This window comes from Heloderma suspectum, chromosome 2, assembly GCF_057233095.1.
Source record: "Heloderma suspectum isolate Gila_16-S chromosome 2, 16-S_ref, whole genome shotgun sequence".
Classification (NCBI taxonomy): Eukaryota; Metazoa; Chordata; class Lepidosauria; order Squamata; family Helodermatidae; genus Heloderma; species Heloderma suspectum.
Window position 1 is genome coordinate 324,676,329 of NC_139459.1, and position 17,371 is coordinate 324,693,699.

The 17,371-nt window shown below is 46.3% G+C and overlaps 1 pseudogene; it reads right to left on the minus strand.

Annotated features, from left to right (window-relative positions):
• LOC146355020 (uncharacterized) overlaps positions 1-17,371 on the minus strand; it is a 92,704-nt pseudogene that overhangs the window by 49,709 nt on the left and 25,624 nt on the right.

A 17,371-nucleotide genomic window follows, 5' to 3' on the forward strand; every position in this document is an offset into this window, starting at 1 on the left:
TGCAATCCTCTACACACCTACCTTGGGATAAGTCTCACTGAATGCTCTAGGTCTTACTTCTGGGTAGACAAGCATAGGCTTGCACTGTTAATGATATTAAGGATGGAAGAATCAGGGGGTTCAACATTTGGATAGTCTGGTGCTAATTCTTTTAAAATGGAACAAGAATAGAACAAGTGTTTTATCTGCCCACTGCAATGCATTTTCCCCCTATGCCTCTTTGACCCAGCTCCTTTGCTATGGCTTCTGCCTTTGCAGGCATCCGATCCACCACAGCCACTTTAGCGCCTGCCTCCCCCAGTGCACGGCAAAAGCCTCGCCCAATCCCTTGGCTGCCACCAGTTACATATGCCACTTTGCCATCCAATCATAGGCGGTCAAGGATGCGGCACCCACAGTAGCCCCCAAACACTTTCATCTTTCATGATTCCCTCTTCATAACAGAAACAGAAGAAATCATTGAGGAACTAAGGAAGAATACCTAAAACATAACATATATGGAGGAGTTGACACACTCACGTTTTACAGGCCTTGCACTCAGAAAGCTTGGCAAGCTTGTTCACAGTGAATGCCTGTATACATAGTGCCCCCATGTGGACAAGCCTTGGATTTCAAGAATGGACATTTTTCGTGATTAGAAAGGTTTATATTGAGAGATGGGTGAGAATTGTGTTTCAGTTCGGTTTTGATAAAGAATCTAGGGATGTACAAAAGTCACTTACCTTTTCGCAGCTTGGATTCGCGGGGGGGGGGAGGCGCTCCGTCCCTCCCCCCAGAATCCTCCCTGGGCCGGCTCTGCTCCGCGGCGGCTCCATGGAGCCACCGGCCAGGGCCATCCACAGCCGGAGTTCCGCCATTCGCAAGTCAGCGCGGACGGCAGCAGGTAAGTGCTCCTTTTCGCACGCCTTTTGTGGGTTGGGGGGGTGGGGGCTTCGTTCCGCCACGGATTTTGGGGGGCCGAATGCACTGGCATTTGGCCTCACCGAGATCCATGGCGGAATTCTCTGACATCCCTAAAAGAATCTGAGATTGAAAAAAATTGAATGTGGGAGAAACCAAAACTGATTTGTCCACCCCAAGGTTTAGAGTGCTTTACTGTTAAAAGTCTGGGTTTGAATCCCTTTGTATTCAACCATGTTAGTGCTGAATTAGGAGTGCCACCTCTTTTTCCTGGATCCTCTTCTTTTTAACAGATAAAAGACTGGCAAGAATAACACAGTCCTTTCCACACTGGGAACAGCTGTACCTATTGAATGTAGCTGCTTTAGATGAGTGAGAATTTAATTTTTTCATTTTTCATAAGAAACTGCCAAAATTTACAATGTTTTTCATAGTTGGGACAGAAAGAACGTGAGACTAGGGATGTCACAGGCGCCCGACTGGGTCCAGGAATTCATGGCCCTGCTCACAACCCTCGGACTGCACTCGCCGAGCCACTCCTTGTTCGCCCCCTGTCGTGCCCGCTCGCACTCTCCAGGACTCACCACGATCCCGTCCGGTGAGCGCCTGCCATTTTCGCGCCTTTGATTTCTACATAAAACAGGAAGTTTAAAAAATGCGCATATTTAAATATGAGCAGTTCGGAGCTGGGAAAGCCAAATAAGTGCAATATTAGAGGGATTACACCTCTAATATTGCATTTAGCTTTCCCAGGTCCAAACTACGCATATTTAAATATGCGCATTTTTTTAACTTCCTGTTTTACGTAGAGATCAAAGGCGCGAAAATGGGGGATGCTCACCGGACAGGATAGGGGTGAGCCTGGGGAACTCAGCAAGCTTGTGGGTGGCCCAAGCACGGGCCTGGGGTAGGGGTGCACGAAAGCCACTTACCTGGTCTCGCAGCTTGCTTCGCGGTGGGGGGGAGGCGCTTCGTTGCTTCCCCCGAAGTTCAGGCTGGGGGGGAGGCTTCCCGCCTCACCCGGCCGAAATTCAGGCCGGGGGGGAGGCTTCCCGCCTTGCCCGGCCGAAATTCAGGCCAGGGAGGAGGCGCCTCGCCTCGCCCGGCCACGAAATAAAAAGTTTTTTAAAAAAACGCCCCCATGATAGGCTACGTGACGATTAACGTAGCCTATCACGGCTAGATCTGCAAAGTCAGCCGTGATAGGCTACGTTAATCGTCACGTAGCCTATCACGGGGGCGTTTGTTTTTTTTTTTACTTTTATTGGAATGGCGGCGGCGGCAGCCGGTCGAAAGACCGGCTGCCGCCTCTGCCCCTGTCGAAGACCTGACGAACCGCCGCCGGGACCCGCCACCGGGAGGGACATTCGGGAAAGGTAAGTCCCGTCCCGGGGGGGTGCGGGGGGCTGGGGGGCGGAGAATTTCTCCCCGAAACTACTTCGGGGGGCCGAACACGTTGGCACTCGGCCCCCCGAAGTTTTGGGGAGAAATTCTCCCCCATCCCTAGCCTGCAGGGGTGCTAGCAGGGGCGCTGCTTCGGCGAGTGCCCACAGAAACTGAGCTAGGGTGAGTTCTAACATCCCTATGTGAGACATTTTTTAAAAAATTGAATGGAGGAGAAAGCAAAACTGACAGAATCACTCATTCTTAGTAATATTTGCTGCTGCAAGCTTTATAAGGGTGCAATCCTATGTTGATAGTCGACAGTCTCCAAAGTCAGAGGCAGCCAAGTATCCTAATGCAGGGTGGCTGTTCACCTTCCCTGCATCCTCGCCTCTGTGCTCGGGCTGCCCTGCATTTTTGCTAGATGGGCCATTTCTCCCATCTAGCCACAGTGCTTCAGAGTGTGAGGGAAGGAGGCTGGGGCAAGCATAGCTTCCCTGGTCCCCTCCCCTCTCCTGGGACCACCCCCTTTTCCCCACCTCCACATTCTGGTGTCCGAGCACAAAAATGTAGCCAGCATGGTTCTCTCTGCGCTGGCTGGGGGGGAGAGCCCAGTTTACTGGCTCCAAGGTCAGAGCCAGTAAACCAAACAATCCTATGGCCCCCCAGACACTGTCTAGGGGCCATAGGATTGTTCTCTAAATGACTCGAACAGGACACTTGAGTGTTCAATGAATGAACTATATTCAACATGGTGCCATTCTTAGAAGCTCCATCTAAAAGCTCCATCTCAAACGTTCCTTATGTGGTCGCTGTAGTCTACGTAAAGATTACATAGACTACGGCGAAAATAAAGGCAACGCTATTTGCGTTGCCCTTATTTTCGCCGTAGTCTACGTAAAGATTTACGTAGACTACAGCGACCAAATAAGGAATGCGAATTGCGGCTCCCTATGTGGGCCGCCATTTGCGTACGCGCTTTTTTTTTTTTTAAGTCACCCATGATAGGCTACGTGACGATTAACGTAGCCTATCACGGCTGACTTTGCAGATCTAGCCGTGATAGGCTACGTAAATCGTCACGTAGCCTATCACGGGGGCATTTTTTTTTTACTTTTTATTTCGTGGCTGGGCGAGGCGGGGCGCCTCCTCCCTGGCCTGAATTTTGGCCAGGCGAGGCGCCTCCCCCCCGCCTGAATTTCGGGGGGAGAAGCGAAGCGCCTCCCCCCCACCACGAAGCAAGCTGCGAGATGAGGTAAGTGACTTTCGAGGACTCCTAGTCCCGGGGGGGCGGGGGGCAGACCGTTTCACCACCGATTTCAGGGGGCCGAATGCGCTGGCATTCAGCCTCCCCAAGATTTGTGGCGAAATTCTCTGACATCCCTACATTTTTTAAAAAATATTTACTCTCCTATTGTTTCCATTGGGAGGGGATTAACTACACCAGCTTGCAGTGGCAGGGGGAACAAAGACACTTAGAATCCGGTGAATCTGCAGCCTTCCCCAACCCCCAAATGCCCTTTGTCGTCCCCCGCCCCATGCTGGCAGGAGACTGACAGGAGAGGACCCTTCCACTGCCGCACCTGGAGACTTCTAGATCTGGATGTGTCATCCCAATGGGCCTCCCACTCTGCCAGGAAAGGGGCACTTCTACATCACCCAATGGCTTCTCAGACCACTACCCAGGGAATAGGGATGGGGAGAAATTTGTTTGGTTCACATTTTAATGTGAACTTACCTAGTTTTGTACATTTTGAACCAATGTGCAAACCAAAACTCAAGTTATCCTTTGAAATTCACTTCTCTGAATTTTGCGGTGGAGTTCTCCAATCAAAATTGTAAAAATGCATATATAAAAGAAAGGTGCAGACAACAATGTGTGTGTTCATGAAAACAATGTTCAAAAATGCATTCATAAAATTGCTTGCAAAAATGTGTATATTAAGCAAAAAAGTTTACAAAATGCATGTGTTAGGAGAAATGTGCACAAAAATCATAATGCATGTGAATTTTCTTACAAACGTCTTTGAAAAATTCAAAGTTTGGGGTGAGCCAAACATAAGACTAGAAATTGACAAATTTGTAGGGATGGCAGAGAATTCCACCACGGATTTCAGTGAGGCTGAATGCACTGGCATTCGGCCCCCCAAAATCCGTGGCGGGATGGCCTGCCCCCCCGCCCCCCCGCAGATCCCCCCCAGGATGAGACTTACCTGGGGTGGATGTTCCAGACGGCGGCAGCTCCAGCGGTGGCTTCAGCGGCAGCGGCTGGTCTTCCGACCGACTGCCACTGCCGCCATTTGCGGTCTCGTCTTTTTTTTTTTTTTTTTTACATAGACGTGATAGGCTACATAAGTCTTTACGTAGCCTATCATTGTTGAATACAGGGACGCAAACGGCGTTCCTTATTTTGCACATCTTAATCTATGTAAACATTTACATAGACTAAAACGGCGAAAATAAGGGGAACGTAAATAGCGTAATTTATAAGGAACGCTTATAATTTACATTATAAGTGTTCCTTATTTTGGCACATCTTAGTCTATGTAAACATTTACGTAGACTAAAACGGCGAAAATAAGGGGAACGCAAATAGCGTAGACGCTACACTATTTGCGTTCCCCTTATTTTCACCGTCTTAGTCTACATAAATGTTTACAAAGACGTGCCAAAATAAGGAACGCAAATGGCGGCGGCCATGGCCGCCACCATTTGCATACACGCGTTTTTTGTTTTTTTAAAAAATCAGTCGTGATAGGCTACGTAAACATTTACGTAGCCTATCATAGCTGACTGCAGGGACGCAAACGGCGGTGGCTACGGCCGCCGCCATTTGCGTCCCTGCTAGCCAGTGGCTGGATGTCCGGCTGCTGGCGGAGCCGGCCAGTGGCTCTGCAGAATCGCTGTGGAGCACAGCCGGCCGGTCAGGATTCCGGGGGGAGGAACGGAGTGCCTCCCCCCCCGGCGAGGTTTCCAGGGAGAGGGACGGAACGCCTCCCCCCCACCATCAGCATAATCCCCGAAAGATAAGTGATTTTCATACATCCCTAGCCTAGAAGGCCATCAAGTCCAACACCCTGGTCAATGCAGGAATCCAAGTCAGAGCATCCCTGACAGATGGCTGTCCAGCCTCATCTTGAATGCCTCCAGTGTGGGAGAGCCCACCACCTCTCTAGGTAATTGGTTCCATTATCGTATTGCTCTAACAGTCAGGACGTTTTTCCTCATGTTCAGCCGGAATCTGGCTTCCTGTAACTTGAGCCCATTATTCTGTGTCTTGCACTCTGGCATGATCAAGAAGAGATCCTGGCCTTCCTGTCTGTGACAACCTTTCTAGTACCTGAAGAGTGCTATCATATCTCCCCTCAGTCTTCTCTTCTCAAGGCTAAACATGCCCACTTCTTTCAGTCTCTCTTCATGGGGCTTTGTTTCCAGTCCCCTGATCAACTTTGTTGCCCTCCTCTGAACCCTCTCCAGTTTGTCTGCATCCTTCTTAAAGTGTGGTGCCCAGAACTGGACACACTACTCACGATGAGGCCTAACCAGTGCTGAGTAGAGGGGATCTAGTACTTCCCAGGATTTGGAAGCTATGCTTCTATTAATGCAGCTCCAAATAGCATTTGCCTTTTTTGCAGCCACCTCACATTGTTGGCTCATATTCAGCTTGTGATCTACAACAATACCAAGACCCTTCTCACGTGTAGTGTTGTTGAGCCACGTATCCCCCATCTTGTAACGGTGCGTTTGGTTTCTTTTTCCTAGGTGCAGAACTTGGCATTTATCCCTATTAAATGTCATTCTGTTGTTTTCTGCCCAGTGTTCCAGTCTATCCAGATCACTTTGAATTTTGTTTCTGTCTTCCAAAGTATTAGCTATCCCACCCAATTTTGTGTCATCTGCAGATCTGATCAGCATTCCCTGCATCTCCTCCTCCAAGTCATTAATAAAAATGTTGAAGAGCACTGGGCCCAGGACTGAGCCCTGCGGTACCCCGCTCATTACCTCTCCCCAGTTTGAGAAGGTCCCATTGATAAGTCTTTGAGTCCGATTCTGTAGCCAGCTGTGGATCCACCGGATCGTTGTTTCATCTAGCCCACTTTGAGCTAGTTTGCTCATCAGGATATCATGGGGCACTTTGTTGAAAGCTTTGCTGAAGTCAAGGTATATTATGTCTACAGCATTCCCACGGTCCACAAGGGAGGTTACCTGATTAAAAAATGAGATCAGATTCATCTGGCAGGACTTGTTCTTGACCAAGGGTCCATATAGTCCAGCATTCTGTTCACATAGTGGCCAACCAGCTGCCCATGGGAAACCTACAAGCAGGACCTGAGTGCAACTGCACCCTCTTGCCCATGTTTCCCAGCAACTGGCATACCAAGGCATACTGCCTCTGTTACTGGAAGTAGCACATAGCCATCACATAGCCTCCTTCTCCAGGAAATAACTGTGATTTCAGTGGAATTTACTTGCTAGAATTTGGGATGTACGGATTTTGTTAAATCCATTCTGTCTGTGTTTCACAGATTGTTAAGCATCTTTCATTCCATCATCCATTCGTTGACAGAATCAGATTTTTTGTATGAGAATTTCATTTGTTTGCAAATGCACACTTGTACTAATATGCCCTTACACAAATCCCCTCAAAAGTTTTTTTTAAAGGTCTGCAAGTTTGTGGAATCTGCAGACGCAGAAAAAGCTGGTCTGCTGAGGAATAAACAGATCAGATTCACAGAAATCCAATCTCATTTGAATCAGTTGTGGATTTCTCTGACATCTCTAGCTAGAACATGTGCTTAAAATTGCAGGTAGGGATGGCTGCCTTTATTTCCTTAGGGTAGACTGATATTTTGCTTCCACCAAGACAGAAAATGTATTAGAACTGAACAATGTGAGGGGAAGGATTGGTAGCGTGGGAGGCTAACACATATTTTCAGGTCCCAAATATGCAGGATGCATCTATCAAGAAATCTGTCACAAAAACCAGTTTCATGAGACTCTTACCTTAAGGGGTGAATAGGAATGGACTAATCTATCAAGTTTGGTTTCACTCAGGTTTTTTTTTTCTTTTCTCTTTTTCAAACCTTAAGTTCATTTCGTCTCATTTCTGAATCAGTGCACACAAAAATCCTTACACAATTTTGTACATACTTTTCCTAATATACACATTTTGGCCAAGCAATTTTATCTCATATAATTATTTTTTGTATATTATTTTAATACAATATGCATTTTTCCGCACAATTTCCCCTGATATATGTATTTATGTATGCATTTTTTAAACTGGAGAACTGCATCGCAAAATTTGGGAAAGCACAAAATCAAAGTATAACTGCTTTTCAGTTTGCGTTTTGGTTCAGGAAGCATGAATTAGGTATGTTTGCATCAAAACGTGAACCAAACAAATTTCTCTGCCATCCCTAGGGGTGACAAAGAGAAAACAAACAACTTCTGAATGGGAGGCACACAGATATGTGAACCCACTTTACTAGCGAATCAAGTACAAGAAATTGCAAGATGTATGCTGAAAGCGGGATTGTTTCCTTAACATTTAAAGTGCAAACAAACCATTTTGAGAGAAGCAAATATGTACATTTGGATTGGCCTCCTCACAAAACAAATCTGACTCCTTTGGAGCAGAATCAATCCACCTTGGCAAATGAAAGCACAGTTTATTAAATGCTTAGAACAATTCCTCAACAGTTCACTTTGAGCTCTCTCAGTCATGGCACCAAACCTGAAGCCCACTGATGCTGAGGAGTTTTAAAAATATTTTCTTCAGGATGTCCCTTTATCTCCCATTAACCAAGCTCCTTTCTATTTTTTTTTTTTTAGGTTCTCATTAAACACTTGCCATTTCATCAAACCACCCCCCTGCATGCGCATGCGCACGCACACATGCAGGCAGGCACACACACACCTCAAGTCAATTTTAAGAAGTACCACACAGAAGGTTTGATGACTTCATATCTCAGTGGTAAAACTAGTGTGCAATTTGAACTGGATCTATTATCCCAGAGAGCAAGACTTGGGAGTTCCCTGGCTTTAATGTCTCTGACATGCTCAGAGAAGGTTAAAGACAAAAACCAGAGAACAGGTTTGGAGGAGGGGAAGAGGGATGAAAGAGTATGTCATATTCTCTCCCAGCCTAGAAATTGGCTTGTGTCAGAAGGAAAATCAGAGCCAAACTACACATTACACTAATCATGTAGCTGAGAATTGTCTTTTTTGTTTACTCTAGTGTGAACACAAACAGCTCTGATTTGAATCAGGACCATTGTGCTCTGAGAGGAGAGGGTTAAAAAAAAAAGTTTCAATTCATGCCAGTGGAGACTTTTTTCTTTCAACCCTCCCCTCAGGACGTGCAGTGGTCCCAGTCTGAATCGAGACCATACACACTTACGCTAGAATAAACAAATAGCCTCAGCTGCACAGTATGTGATTCATGTGACATGTAGTATGGCTCTTATTCCCAGTAGGGATGTCAGAGAATTCCGCCACGGACTCCAGTGATGCTGGATTCTTTAGAATCCGGCCCCCCGGAATCCATGGCGGAATGGCCTCCTCCCCGCCACCCCGCGGAATCCACCTGGGACGGAGCTTACCTGGCGGCAGATGCAGCGGCGGCGGCGGCTCCGGCTGGTTTCCCGGCCGCTGCCAGGCTGCTGCAGCCACAAATGGCGGCCGTCATAGCGGCCGCCATTTGCGTCCTTGCAGTCAGCCATGATAGGCTACATAAGTATTTATGTAGCCTATCATGGCAAAGAGCAGGGACACAAATGGCGGCTGCTACGCAAATACTTACGTAGCCTATCATGGCAAAGAGCAGGGGTGCAAATGGTGTAGCGGCCGCCATTTGCGTCCCTGCTCTTTGCCGTAATAGGCTACGTAAATACTTACGTAGCCTATCATGGCTGACTGCAAGGACGCAAATGGCAGCCCCTACAATGGCCGCCATTTGCGGCCGCAGCAGCCTGGCCACGGCCAGAACTCTGGCTGCGGCCGGCGGCTCCATGCCTTCCCGAATTCAGACCTGGCTTTGGGGAAGGAAGCAAAACCACAGGTGGGGCAATGAGGCCAGGGAAGGATGCTCACTAGAAGGCTGCACAGCAGTTTGAGTGGGTGTACCCCTTTCCTTCCATGCCCGGGATCAGCTTGGAACAAGGAGCATCTGTCCTTTCCTTGTCCTCACCTGTGATCTTTTTGATATAATAATTTTATTTTTTATAAAAAGAAAACAACAACAACATAAATACACAATACACATACACTAAAATATCTCTTAAGATTGTAAGAAATCTACCTTTGGCTCCCCTTACACAACAATTGCTTATTATTATTCTCTACTTCTTATCTTAGTTGTATATCATACATTGATTTCTCACGCATTATCTCATTTCTCTCCTATTTTTAACAACAACAACAACGACGACAAAGGAGAACTAACCATCTCAAAGTTCAAAGTGCACATACATAAATATCGTTTTTCTCTATTTCTTGTACAAATTCTATAAAAGGTTTCCAGTCTAACATAAATGTAGTTGTTGACCCTTCTTTAATTATAATAGTAAGTTTTCCCATCTCTGCCAGCGCCATCGTTTTCATGATCCACTCGCTCAAGGTTGGTATTGTTTCATTCTTCCACTTTTGTGCATACAATAACCTTGCAGCCGTTATCATGTAGAGAAAGAGGGTTCCCCCCTTCTCTTTTACATGTTTATCTGTTAGTCCCAATAAAAAAAGTTTCTGGCTTTAGCTCTATAGTAGTCTTTAATATTCTTTGAGCTAAAGACTGTATTCGTTTCCAAAATATTTTAGCTTTTTTACAAGTCCACCATAAATGATAAACGGTTCCATCCTGATCTTCAGTCCCCACCTGTGATCTGATTAGAATGGTGCCCACTCCAAATTTAATATGTTCAGTGACAGCATGAGGAATATCCCATACCCTCTAGGTTAAGCAGCTAAGGGGTGGATTGGACATCATGTCTGTCCCCACCCCTTTCTTCCTTCATCTGGAAATTTCACAGGGCTACAACTATTTATTGAAACCAGTTCTGAACGTCCATCTCACTAGCATCATATTAAGAAACTCATGGTGATAAGTTATGGCAGCCTTCCTGAACCTGGTGCCCTCTAGATATTTTGGACTACAAGTCCCAGAATTCCTAACCATTGGCTATGCTGGCTGGGGCTGATGGGAGTTGAAGTCCAAAACATCTGGAGACCACCAAGTTGGGGAAAGGCTGCGTAATAATAATAACATTTACCCAATTGCACCTAGGTTTTTTAAAAAATGGGGCAGGCATCTCAACTGTATTAAAATCTGCATATCTAGCACAGATAAATCTTCAGCAACCCCTAGCATACTTATGACTCATTTGTACACATACACAACAACAACTTCACACATACACACACCCCACAGTAATAAATTTCAAGGCAGCTCACAAGTCTGACATTAAAACACTTACAATTAATAATCAATCATTACAACAAAAAAACTGCACTTAAAACAACTTTGAGAGCCCTAAAACGTTAAAAGTAGCACACCAGCTAAAAAGAAGTACTAGAAGTAGCAAGCAGATAGAACCAGAGCACCTGCCCTGAATTAAAAGGCTAGGGCAACTGAAATTATTTTTACCTGGCACCATAAAAATTGGTGGGAGGCACACGGCACTGGGCAGGGCATTTCAGAGTCCGGGTGTCACAAGAGAAAGGCCTGATCCTCAGACACCACCTGCATCACTTTAATATGATTATTAAGATCTCCCCACTCATAAGGGAAGCTTAAGTAAGGATAATCCATATGCTTATGTTCAATGAAGGAGCAGGTAGAAGGGCCTAAACAAACTTATCATTTCTTGCACCAAACATGTGCAAAAGCTATTATAATATCGACGTCAGCCTTAATTGCATTGCACTAACCTGCTCTATGTGAGGATCTGAATTAATTACTTGATTCAATTTTTTGACATCTAATACATTTTCATCTGTTGTATTCTCCAGGTAGGCATGTCCTTTCATGAGTGTGTTCTCCACACAGAGCATCCCATCCATCCTCAGCAAATGGTTCTCCATGACAAAGTGATAGTACTCTGCAGGGTCCTTTTGATCAGCATCAATAAAGACGACATCAAAACCGTCCCCCATGGCTGCTAACTGCTGGAATCAAAAATATTAAAATCAAGTCAAAGGAAAACATCACAGTGATGTGTGATTTGGCCCTCAGGCCAAAACAAGTCAGGTGCCCTTGCTTCAAAACAAACAGATTTCTTTCTTGCTTGCTTTTTTAAAAACCCAGCTGCCAGATAGTTCTGATCAGACTGAAGGCATATCCTGACAACTCGCACTTCAGGAACCAATGGGTCCTGAGTCAGCTCTTCTAAGCTCCACAGCCTCGACGCTTCAACCTACACTGGCTCCCATATGGCTGACAGGGAGTGCTCAAGACAAGAGCAGATAGTGTGGGAGTGCCCAAGCTGGTTCCCTAAGCTGACCATAGAGACATCGAAGGGAAAAGGGCCTACTCTTAATGTCCAAATTGGGGCCCTGGAATCTTTTGCAATGGACTCTACAAATGAGAAATTCCAATACAAGACACACTTCAAATCCATTACCATGGATACGCCTTGTTCTTGACCTAAATGAGGCAGTAATCTTCTATACGGGACATGATATACATGGGGAAAGTGTAAGCCCCTTTTAAAAACACCATTAGAATATTTTACTGCATGTGGCCATCCACTCTTGTTGCTTCTGGATGCTATTCTATTGAGTACAGTTTATATTCACTGGCAAAGCTAAATCTCGGGGGAAGCTAGAGAGGGAATGCAATTTCTAGTAATAACAGCTCACAACAGTGAATACTATCCACTTATCCCCACAATTTCCAGCTATTTTGGACTCCTTTCTGAATTAACCTTTCATATCAAAAGGAGCAATTCTGCACACTAGAGACTCCGACACAATTTCATGCATAATTTATTCACTCAGTTCAACATTAAACGTGGAGTCCTTGACTTTGTCAAGGTGGATTCTGTTGGCAGACTTCACAAGCAGCAAAACAGGGGAAATGAGATCTGCGCTTCAACCTCTTCACCTAGTCTATCGAAGAAATGAGAGGAGGGGATGAAAAAGGCAGCAAAGTCCCTACCATTCTTCCACAGTGTGCTGCAATTACCAGACTCTTTTGCAAATGTATTATTACTTCCTAGCATGATCTTGTTAAGGCTTTCAAATGAAAGGTTCTAAAACTTTGTCTAGATTCGAATAAGAAACCTGAACCAGTTCTAAACTAAAACAAATCAATACAATGCTGCTAGGGTGCACTAGGCAATTCTAATACCTCAGTATGTCAGTACCATAATATATTTTGACTATGGTAATCAATGAAACTTGCATCAAACACTTGAAAGGAGCACTATAAATGCTAAGTGTTGTTGCTGTCATCGTCTCACACCCTTTCATCTATTTATTCTCATAATTATTCTCTTACAAGGCAACTATCTCCACGTTATAGATGAGGAATTTAAGACACAGGCAAAGAAAACATAAGAACAGCAGCATATCATGAGTCCAGCTATAATAGCAGCTTATATTACCTGGACTGGGTGTCTTGGGGAACAAACAGAATTAACTGAGGGCCAGTGCATATGTTCTGCCAAGAATCCAACATACGAACAAGCAGATAAAGGCTGTACAGCAGAAGGCTGCTACAGGATAATTCAGCTTGGCAGCTGTTCAGAACAACATCTGTAAAGGGACTGGGGAAAGTGTGGGAATAAATCCAGGCTGTGTGTACAACCATCTGCTAATTCCCTGCCGTGTGTACCTGAATTCCTAACCGTGGAGCTTCTTGCAACCTATGGGTTGCTTCATCCTCCAGTCTGTGGTCTTTGGCATGGATTTGACCCCATTCCCATCTCCTTTGACCTCCTTCAAAATATCCTAATAGGAAATCTGTGACTTTGGCTTAAAGGATCTTCCATCTGTGTCAATGAAAAGCTCAGAATACCAACATCTTATAGTAGGCAGTCCCTTGCTTCCGATTTCAAGGACATTTATAACCAGGGACAATCAAGGACATTAGAAGTAGGGCTGTGCACCCCCTTGGTCTGAACCCCAAATAACAAGGTGAAGCGGGCTGCTTCGGGGGTGCCTCGGTGTGATATGACCCCAAGGTGAAGCAGCTCACCGCCAAGGTGCCTCAGCCCACCCCAGAGATTCATTGCTCTTCTGATGCCTTCTGAGCAGGCCAGACAGGCTGGCTCCAAATGTATCAACTTGAGAGAGATCTGGGAGGGGGAGAAGAGGAGGAGGGAGGGGGGAAGGGGAGAGGAGGAGGAGGAGGAGGGAGGGAGGGAGGGAGCTTTGGTGAATGGCAACTCTAGTTGCCAAATTAGGGCTGAATGGAACCCAGCAGTTTCCAATCAGTAACAGTGATGGAGGAGGGGTGGGGAATACTGGAGGAGGAGATCAGTGTGTTTGTTCATTGTGTGTGTGTGTGTGTGTGAGAGAGGGAGGGAGAGAGGGAGGGAGAGAGGGAGGGAGCACACTGATTAGGTGGTGGTTGGTTTTGTTTGTTGTTGGAGAGAGATCTGGTGTGTGCATGCAGCTCTGTGTTCTTTATTAATTCAACTATTCTCTTTCTTTCTTTTGTAGATTTTTAAAAACCAAACATTTAGTATTTAGTCTAAGTTTCCTCTTTGGTTCTTAGTCTCCCCCCACCCCACCCCACCCCACCCTTCTGTAATAGGTTTTACCTATCATTCTTCTTGTTTGTTCATTAAAAAAAATAGAAAATTTCACTTTAGTTGCTTTGCCTTGCTCTTTAGCTCTCTCTCTCTCTCTCTCTCACACACACACACACACACACACGCGTTCTCCTTGCTCTCAACCATTACTTTGCCCTTACTTTCATTCTGTCTAGAATATACATACATACATACATACAGAGAGAGAGAGAGAGAGAGAGAACGAACTTTCTTGTCCTTGTTCTTGGCTCCCCTCCACCCACCCTTCTCAATCCCTGTTTTCCTTCTCTTCTCATTGATCTCTTTTCTCAATAAAATAAAAAAACCCTTTTCTCTTCTGCTAGGATTATAGTTAGTTCCCCCCACCCCTTGCTTGTAGGTAGTTCCATGGTTGCATTTCTTTTGCTCATGTGTGTGTGTGTGTGTGTGTGAGTGTGTGTGCATGCTTGTGCTATGTGGACAAGCAGAGTGTGGCAAAGCAGTACACAGTCCACATTTCAAAAAACAGTGGGCAAAGCACCATTAAGAGCTATTATTTAAATAATAAAATAAAACGACACTGTGTGGCAGAGCAAGCAAGCCCAATATGAAGCATCTTCAGGGCGTTGTTGGTGAGGTGCCGCTGGGACTAGCAGCACTGGTAGCCGAGCTGGCTCTCCCCCAGTCCAGATAGTACGTCCTGGTGTAGCAGGGCAGCAGACTGCAGAGGCAAGCCGCAGTGCCCAGAGGGCACTGCTTGAGGAGGTTGGTGCAGGCAGCAGCAGTAGGACCGTTGCCGAAGGAGCACCATCTCCTTCTGTAGTGGAAGAGGAGAGCCCACTGATGGACCTTACGTCAGAGGTGTCTGATGTCCTCAGCGTGGTGGAGGGTCAAGAGGAGGACGAGCAGCAGGCGGAGGCTCCAGCACCTGACCCCTCTTCCATTGTTCCCCCTGCTCGTGTGGCGCCCCCTGAGTCTCAAGGCAGGCAGTCTCTGTCTCCACGGAAATGTCACTGCAGCATCGTGTGGGACCACTTTGAGGTGGGAGTGGATCCCACTGCAAGGCATCTCTGAGCAGGGGGAAACAGCAGGGCACTACACCAGCAGCAGCCTGCCCCTACACTTAAGGAGGCAGCACCAATCCGGCTTGCTCAGGGAAGAGGCCCCCACATCCCAGCAGGCGGGCAGCAGGGGCAAGCAGAAGACTGGTAGTGCCAGACCTCCTGCAAGCTCTCTGTCTCTTACCCCCAAGAGGCTTAGGTGGGCCACCAAGGAGGAGATGGGGTGGGGGAAGCTCAGGTCAATGTGCCTGCCTGGCAGGAAAGCTGTCTTTGCTTGCTTCCTGCTGACCAGCCAGTATTTTCCCAGGCAATTCAGCCAAAGAGAGTCTGAGGTCATCAACTGTGATTCTGAGTAGTACTAGGGGATAGGGGTTATTTATTCTGCACTTCAAAGAAACCTACTACAGCAGAGATTAGGGTTAGTGATTTCCTCCTAATTGCCGCTTAAACACCTAACTTCTCTGATTATCCCTTTCTGATTACATGACCTTTGGTTTGAGTTTCTGAGAATAGCACATTTTACCTGTGCATAGCACAAAAACTACTAGGCCAAACTGCCTGAAATTTGGCAGGCGGGATCCCCTCCTTGGGGGCTGAGAAGTCCCCAAATTTCATGCACTTCTGTAGATACAGTGAAAAGTTATAGCTCTTTGCTTTAAGAATTTTTGTTGAAAAAACAAATTTCACCTATGCCTAGCACAAAAGCTACCAGGCCAAACTATCTGAAATTTGGCTGGTAGAATCCATTGGGGATGCCAGGACCCCAAATGTCATGTATTTATCTTGAAAACTGAAAAAAATATGGTTGTTTGTGTTTTCCAATGCAAGTCAATGGGAAAACATCAAAAACGAGTAATTCGGATGGGGTCCAAATTGGTCTGAAGTGAAGTGGGGCTCCTTGAGAAGGTCTGAATGTGCATCCGAAGTGAAGTGGGGGGGGTCTGTGCACAGCCCTACTTAAAAGCACCTTAAAAAACAATGCATCGCAGGATGCATACATTCACTGTTTTATTGAGACAAGTAGCCAGTAACTCTGCTTTCCCCAACCTGGTGCCCTCCAGATGTGGCCATTGAACATGCTAGGTGGGGATGATAGAAGTTGTAGCCCAATACATCTGGAAGGCATAGCCTTGGGGAAGGCTGCAGTTACCTGTACCATTCAGATATTGTTTCCCTGCTGACTGGCATCTTTTAAAGTAGCTTTCTTTATCTATTTGAACATGCCACTTATCCTCCCATTAGGGATATGCCAGATGTGTTCCAAGTAGGGATGTATGAATCCCTTACCTGGTTCCAGTCAGGGCATCTGCTGAGGGGGGAGGCAATCCATCCCTCCTCCTTGAATCCTCCTCGGCCAGCTCCGCTCCGCAGCAAAGCCTCAGAGCCTCCAGCTGGGGCTGGCCACAGCCGGACTTCTGGCCACTGCTGCCATGCTGCAGACTCAAATGGTGGCCTCTACACCAGCCGCCATTTGCATCCCTGCCTTAGGCCATGATAGGCTATCTAAGTATTTACATAGCCTATCACGGCAAAGAGCAGGGACGCAAATGCTGCCCATTATGTCATTTGTGTCCCTGCCCGTGGCCGTGATTGGCTACATAAATATTTACGTAGCCTATCACGAAAAGAGCAGGGATGCAAATGGCGTAATGGGCGCCATTTGCATCCCTGCTCTTTGCCGTGATAGGCTACATAAATATTTACATAGCCAATCACGGGCAGGGACGCAAATCTCTTAGGTCCACAGGCCAGCTGAGGAAGGAGGACGACCTGACCCGGAGCATCCGCCACCATGTAGGGTCCATCCCGGGGGGATTTTGGGGGGTGGCAGTGGGGAGGTAGTCCATTCCACCACAGATTCCAGGGGGGCAGATTCCAAAGAATCTGGCCTCACTGGAGTCTGTGGCGGATTTCTCCAACATCCCTAGTTCCAAGAGTATTCTAAGAGATGCACTGCCAGCTGGGGCTATTGGAGAAATGGAATCAAATGAGTTGGATTACTATTAATCCAACTCCTGGATTTGGCAGCGGACCAGCTTTTCCTGAGCTGCACGGATTCTGTGGACTTCCAGGTTGTTGTTGTTGTTGTTGTTTTTAACTGTCTGTTTTAAATGTTTTTTTAAGAAATGGTGATTGGCGCAGAGGAGGCAAATGGCTCCAGTGGAAGAAGCAGCTGAGTGCTGTTCCACCTCCAATCCTTCTGCAGTGGAGATAAATGGTGCAAAATTTATGCAAATTTAGTCATAGAAAAATACATAAAATAAAAAGACACCAGCTGAAAATGCGCATTTC